Source organism: Corvus brachyrhynchos, unplaced genomic scaffold, assembly GCF_000691975.1.
Source record: "Corvus brachyrhynchos isolate BGI_N302 unplaced genomic scaffold, ASM69197v1 scaffold481, whole genome shotgun sequence".
In the NCBI taxonomy this organism is placed as follows: Eukaryota; Metazoa; Chordata; class Aves; order Passeriformes; family Corvidae; genus Corvus; species Corvus brachyrhynchos.
The window spans coordinates 479,212-486,915 of NW_008236261.1; the positions used below are offsets into that span (position 1 = coordinate 479,212).

General features: G+C 45.5%; 1 protein-coding gene across 1 annotated transcript in view; it reads right to left on the bottom strand.

The window, feature by feature from the left end:
• LOC108449808 overlaps positions 1-7,704 on the bottom strand; it is a 204,395-nt gene that overhangs the window by 39,194 nt on the left and 157,497 nt on the right. The gene's annotated exons all lie outside the window — the stretch shown is intronic.

The following is a 7,704-nucleotide window of genomic DNA, read 5'->3' on the forward strand; positions in this document are numbered from 1 at the left end:
GCCCCCCCTGCAGCCACGGGGGAACCATCGCCCCTGCCCTGCTCACCGGGAGCCACCATCGCCCTTGCCGGCTGCGAGCGGAACTGCACCCAAGGGGAAAGGGCCTGACAGCCGAGAAGGCTGGCACTGGGTTTGTGATTGTTTGCTGTTACTGCCATAGTTACTGTTGTTTTGTTCGACTGGTTTTAAAGAACTGTTATTCCTATTTCCCACACCTTTGCCTAAAGGCCCTTGATTTCAAAATTATAATAACTCGGAGGGAAAGGGGTTATATCTGCCATTTCAAGGGAGGCTTCTGCCTTCCTTAGCAGACACCTGTCTTTCAAAACCAAGGCAATATCACATCCATTTTCTTGCAAAGAAAGTTCCAAACTACTACAGGATCTCAGTTTATAGAAGAAACCAAACATTTTTATGGAGCCAATCTGGTGTTTGCTTATCAGGTACTTCCATAGAACCTCCGAATCTTCACCATGCTGCCTTGTAACAAGTCAAACTATACGAGCTGATTCTTACTTACATGTTTGATTTTGGTTATTCACCTGAGTTATTCTCAATGCATTAAGAATGCATTTTATATTGTATCAAACGCGTTCCAGTATTCCAGGACATGATAAAAGAGGAACTAAAATGACTTCACTCTTGCAAATGGTAAGAAAAAGATAACCACACTTCTCATTCTTCCTCTCCTGGGCCAGTTATCTATTTTCTTGTTCATTTAGCCAAGCTGTAGCTTTAAATCTACAATTCCTTCTGATGTCTGATGTGATAAAAGCATAGAGAGCACTCAGGTCTATGGTCTGATAATCCTCCCATCCACTCCAACTACAGACAAAAGGTCTGCAAAACCCTCCAGCCACCAAGCACAGAGAGGCGGCTATATAGGCCTCTCTGCGTACCTAGGACTGGCCTCAGATGTTCACCATTCTGGGCGTCTGAAACCCCTGCAGAGAAAGCTCTCCAGCTTCACTGCCCCTCTCACACAGCTGCCTTGGCCACATTCTCAGGTTTCCTTGAAGGCTATCTGCATATGCCCAAGCCAACTCCTCTAGTTTTTCATGTGGGCCAGCAAGCTAAAATTCCTACCAAAACAGGTATTGCAGGGATAGTTTGTTCATACCTTCAAAGCACATTCCCCATTCCACCAAAATTGTTAATGGGAGCAGAAAAAAATCTTCATCACAGAGAAGACAAGAGAAGTATCAGATTAAATGCTTACCATCTTCCATCCATGGAAGGAAAAAGAAGCCCTGAAGTGCACTGTCCCTACCTAAACCAAAGACAGATCCCAAGCAGGCATGACTTCATGGTGCTCAAGCAAACCAAGTCCAATTCACATTGAAATTACAACTCAGAATAAACCAGAGCACAGTAAAGGGTTCACAGACTTTCCTGGACAATGTGGAGTATGATGCTCATGGGTATTGGCTGAGTCCTTTGAGCTCACACCAACACAAGGAGGACCGGTGAGCACTTGATATGGCCAGCATAAACCTGGTCCTGCAAACAAGCATGGAACTAACCTGCTTTATGCCAGATGTTTCCATACTCTCTTAGGTACACAACTTGTTTTTAACCAAATTACAACACACCACAGCCTCAACCCACCTCCTAATTCTGCACTGCCGGGTCACCTGTCCTACCCCAAACCAGTACTACCCAATGAAGTAGCTGGGTGTGCAGCCGGAGTAATTTGGACACTGTGTGCAAAGCACCCATTAATGGAAGTGACTTGGTTTCTGTGCCTGCACAAAGGCAGCAGTGCAGCCTTGTGGTCAGAGCATGGTGCCCATCAGTGAGCAAAGGAAGGGTGAACAGGTACTGATACATCACTTCATAGATCATTTCCTAACTTGCAAGGACTTGGGCCAGGCAAGTATTGACCTTGCCTTGATGCTTATCTTTTCCAATGCATTCATGCCTATTTAGGGGTGACTGGTTTCTACAGTAGGACAGGAGCATGGGCTCATGGAGGGGACTGGAGACCTCTGCCACTGTATGACATCTCTCAGGAAAGCCTTCTCATTTCTCTGACCCTTTCCCCAGTTAAGCTCATACAGTCTGGTCTCTTCTCACCTACCAGAGAGGAGATTGGAAGAGGGTCCAGGCCAGGCCTGCAACCAGCTACTTGTCAGATCTTAAGTGAGTGTGAGCACCCATGAATTCCCAGCCCCTGTCCCTAGCAGCCTGACTCCACCAGGAGACACGCACTGCTGAGACCATCAGCTGTAACGCAGACAGAGAGGGGGAAAAAAAAGCTATTAAAACCCCAAACAACTGACTTCCTATTGTTCCACTTCTCTTCACAGGCAAACCCTCTGCCAGGTTCTATCTATGCAAAGCAATCTTTCTGAAAGAAATACCTGTCAGTGATGATTAGCAGGATTGCCAAAGAGGGGAATATTATATCCAGAAGCCCAATCCAAGAGTTTCCTATTAAATTTTGTTTAGGAGAGCAGGGGACAAAATCCAAACAGTTTTTTCCAGTAAGCCATCTCAATTAATTGCTTTTCAGAAGTATTCTATATAAAAAACCACAAAACACTAGCAAGGAGAGCTAAATAAAAGCCATGTACACAGTAAATGTACAAAATAACAATGCCCATACCACAGATTTGGATGAGAGGTTTGGAAAAGAGAAACAACTTGGTAATACCTAGTTTTGAGCAAACATATTTCCTATATCACTGTTTAAATAAATAAAAATTTTAAAAGGCAGAGGAAGGCCAAAAATAACACGATCCTGATTGTCATTATGATTAAAGAATGTGGCCCAGCTATTACCAAAGCCACTCCAGGCACCCTGTTCCAAAGAACTAAACCACAGCCAGAGGCTGCTGCTTGGGTACCTTCAGACTGAGACATCTGTGAGTCCCATTAATTAAGAAACCCTTCCACAATGCATGAGTTCATTGTCATTTACTTCAGCTCTTAGTACAGTGAGGATCTTTGCTAAGTTGGTAGCAAAAACATGCACAGAAAAGCCAAGTGATAGGAAAATTGATTCTAGTTAACATTTAATACAAAGAACTCAAATTCCAAGTTGTAGAGCAGCCAGCAACATGGCTGCTCCACATAAAAAATGATTCCTCATAACAGATCCCACCAGGTTTTGATGACATTTAATGGTCCAAGTATTGACTAAATGCTTAGACTGTAAAATCCAGGGGACTCAGCCAAACTGTAGCGAGCGCCAAACACCATTGGTGGTATCTTCATTACTAAGATTTAAATTCTCTTATTTACTGCTCCTGTCCTCTTTCAAGCTTGAAGCTTGTAATAGATTTATTATCTAACTGAGAAATGAGGCTGCTCCCAAGTTTCAAGCAAAGACCTAAAGAAATCTCAACTTTATAAATGATAACCGGGGTATGACTGCTCATCCTCAGCACAGTCTGTAACACTCCCCCAGCACTGTCATGAACATCGACTGCTCTAAGTAGAGCTAGGCAAAAACTGAGTCACAACAAATTTGATCTGGAGCTTGGAAACCACTGTTTTGGAAATTAAGTTAATAATATATAAGAAACAAGCATGGGAAATGGCTTGTTCACTTGTCTTTTAAGCCTGTAATGCCAAATTAACATACTGGGTTACTATGAGCTCTTGCAGACAGACACAGAGGACTTGGGCAACATGGAGAAATCATGGGTTCATATTTATTTAAGAAAATAGGTGTCCATCATGTGAATAGTCTATAATTTTCTTTAATGTTTAAGAGATGGTGTTTTTTAAAAAAAAATTCAAAGTTCTCCTCAGATATTTTATCATAGTTTGGGTCTTATCTACACATGGTTGATACCTTGTGATGTTGCTTCCCTTTCCTCCAACATCTTATTAACAGGCCAATATGACTTCAAGATACTTTCTTATCTAAAGAAGATAAGACAACCTGCCTGATAGATCTGTCTTCCCATACGCACAGTACCCATCACACTGCTCTGGTTTTGTTGTTAGTTCCCTCTTCAAAACAGGAATAAACATTTCACTTGAGACATAAACACTCTGCTAGGCAGTAGCAGCCAAGGACACATGTTGAAGATGCTTTTTCAGTCAGCATCCCAACATCAACACTGGTCACTTATTACCTGTAAAACTAAAGATAGGTCCTGCCTCTGAAATTCTAGATTAGAGACAGTTTTGTCTCTTAGCAGTTCCTGCTGCTTCACAGACCTAAGAAGGTTTGGCAGTGCCGTGCCATGAGGGAAGCAGATAATCTTATAGAATGGAGGAAGAATAAGCATATGCACATGAAGACAAATATATGGAGCAAATGAACAGGACCTCCCAGAGATGTAAGACAGCTTGTACTAATGTCTGCAAGCAGAACCACTTTCATCTCCAAAAGCACAGGACAGGGATGTGGGATAAATGCCATAGGACACTTCAGACATTAGCATGCACTTCTTTGATATCTGAGGTGTTAATGTATTGTCAGGATGCTCTTTCATCCTCCATCCTGGATGATGATTTGTTGGATCTTTCAAAAAACCAAAATATTCAGCATCACACTCACCTCCAGAACACCTACACCATGCCTGTAGCATCCCTCTGCTTTCTGGCTTTAAAGGAACCCAGATGTTTCCCAAAGAGAATGAAAAATTGAGAAACATACACTTCCCACATGACACTTGTTTCAAGCTGGTCTCTGTAACTTGAGGAACTTAAGACCTCCAAATCAGCACTCCCACTCAGGTTTTGGAGATCAGCACGAGCCCAGGGTGTGAGCACAGCTGTTCCTCTAACTGAGCCCAAAACACAGCACTGTTGTCAGCTTTCTCCATCACAGACACAGCAGCAGCTGCTTCACCCCTTCACCATGTCACTAGCCCCTTGGTCCTGTGACAGGAAGTGTCTAGATCTTTCTCACCACCTGGGCTCAAATGGAAAGATGTCCTAGAAGATGTCTGTGGTGGACTATGCCTCAACAGCTGAAAGTGAACTTCTTACTGGGATTTATCACAGATTTTACCAACCACAGTTCCTCTATAGCAACAGTCACAGGCTACTGGGATGCAGGGAATACAACTGATGGAAATTGGGCTTGTGAACACAGTCCCTGCTCTGACAAGGACAAACACTGACTACATCATCTGCAAGGCTGCTCCCTTATGGAAGGGACTAGATAAATGTACTAATGTTCACCAGCAATAATGCAGAAACCTCAAGAGGAGAGGAAACAGTAGAACCCTGTTACAGGTAGCAAAAGAATGAAAGCAAAAACAAGATTTCACTACCGAAGAATAGAAAAAGCCCCTTCTACAGCAGAAAGCCATAAAACAATGGATTTATATTTCTGACTGCTCTATTAGATGTAGTTTACAGACAGCAGAAGGGGCCAGAATGCTTAGGAGATAAATGAAAGCAAATACAAGCAGGTATTCTGCATGCTTCTCATCAGGCAGTTGGTTATTCGTGTCTCCTACTTGGCTGCAATCTTTTATTTGGAGAATTGGATTTGAAAGTGTTCACCTTACCTCTTCCTAGAACAGGAATCCTTCCCTCTGCTTTCTAAAAGAACAGTTTTATTCCCTCAAGAAGGATTCTTTCAGTCTGGTGCATAATGCATCAGTTCAAAATATTCAGCCCAGAAATGAGAATGTCATCAGGTTCTCATTCACTGAAAGAGAGTTTTCATGGATCTGGCCCTGGAATCCCTCAAAGAGGTTATTGTACTGCTGAGGTCCTCAGAAATAGGTAACTTGGGGGCTATTTCAGCCAAGCTTCCTCCTTCCAGATTTGAATGTGATTGCTTTCAAATCGCTGCAGACCTGCCAAACCTTGCTCATGTTGAAGCCATTTTTAAGGTAGTTTTGAAAGCACCTCAATGCTGCAGGGAAAGGTGCTTGGTGCTCAAAACCACATCTCCCCAAAACTACCCCAGCAGGACTGCAGCCCTCAGAGAGCAGCAGCTGATGGCAAAAATAGATGATTGCATTCATGGGCTGGGGAAAAAAGTATGAAAAGGCAAGAGGGAAGCAGTTAGAAGTTAGAAATAGCAGTAATGACTGGAGATATCAGGGTATGGAGGTTTCAAGAGGTGCAGAGGGTAAGGGAATGGAGTCAGAGAAGGAGTAGAGTTTGTCTGGCCTGTAAATAAATGGAGATGGAGAGAGCAGCTTACCTGGGAAGGCTGCGCTGGGGGGCACGGTCAGGAAACCGAAGCATGATATTTTGTTAGGAGAAGAAAACAGGAATTACGGTGTTTGGCATTACTGGCAGTGGGATACATAAAGCATTTGATAGTGGGACAGAAGCACAGTCAAATACTGTGCTGAGCACAGCATGAAAAATCCCCCTTTCATTCCCAGGCTACTGCTGGGGGAGGACAGAGAGGTGAGATCTGCTGCCTGTCAGTGAGCTCCCATAACCCAGCACTGCAGCAGTGGGCACTGAAGGAGCCAGGTAGCAGCACAGCAAGCTTGTGGGGTGCATGGGTGCTGCTCTGCTCTGACCCCTCTGGTCAGCTCTCCCACCCCAGTACTGCTCTCCCACTCCTCTGATGGAGAGGTCTGGCAGACCCACCATCACTTTAACTTTGCATCAAAGAAAATGGTTGCCTGGTTCCATCAGCAGCAAATGCTTTCCTGAAAACATACAGGAACCATAGTCACTTTGTAAAAGGTCAGAGCTCACTCGTGATAACCACCCACTGGCTTGGTTTAATTTCCCGTTCAATAGCTCCTTGAATTCAGTATTTCTGTGGTGCTCAGCTCACCACATTGGAGCAGTGTCCTGCCAACTCCTCCAGCCCAAAGGCAGCTGTGACAAGAGCAGGATCCCTAAACCACAGCAGGTTTGTAGCATGGTGGTGGCCTGAGCAGTCAGCAGTCCTCGCCTGACTGTGCAGAGATGCTCCTGCCTCCGACAGTACTGCTGGGGGGCAGCTGGACACCCAGCACCAGCCATCCTGTGGGATCACAGTGAGCTCAGCTGGTGAAACAGGATGCAGTGAGAAAATTGAGGGGTTCCAACAGCTCCTCTGAGGCCACAGTGGTCAGACATCATCAGGGCTGCGCTGGAGTTGACTCAGGTGAAGGAGGCAGCATTTGGCTCAGTTCAGAGACGTTGGGAACAAAACACAGTGGTAGGCTGCACTTTGCTACGCTCCTCACCTGGCCATAAATCTAGAGCCCAGGGACCTGCTGAGGAACCTGTGCTGTAACCTGTACCTTCAGTGCTAACCACTGAGATGAGCATGTTTTCTCCCCTTCAGGTGTGCATGTACCACCACTGGCATAGGAGGTGTCTGGGGAGACCCCAGCCCCCAGCTCCTGCCTGGGGCTCCTCTGGGCACAGATCTTTCCCCAAAGTCTGTGGAGCGGTGGCCTTGTGTGGGAGGGGAGCAACCTGCTTTGGGAGAGAGCAGCTGGAGATGAGCAGAGAGGAGCAGGAGGGAGCCAGCAGCCTGAGGGCTGCCCCTCACTTTGGTGGCTCTTCCTTCTCTGCCAGCAGCCGCTGCCGATGGATCACCGAAGAGTGGTATGGAAACGTTTCCCGTTCATGTGGAACGAGGGCTGTCGCTCCCACACTCGTAAGCGCTCCCCAGAGCGGTGGCGGGGCTGTCACTTGTCACACACACTCTGTGCCCAACAGCAAAACTTTTCCAGCAGCGATGCGGCTGCTAAAGGCAGAGAAAAAAGAGCAAAAGAGCGAAGGGCAAAGCAAAGAGAATCCGAGAACAGTCGGAGGGGAGGCAGGGCT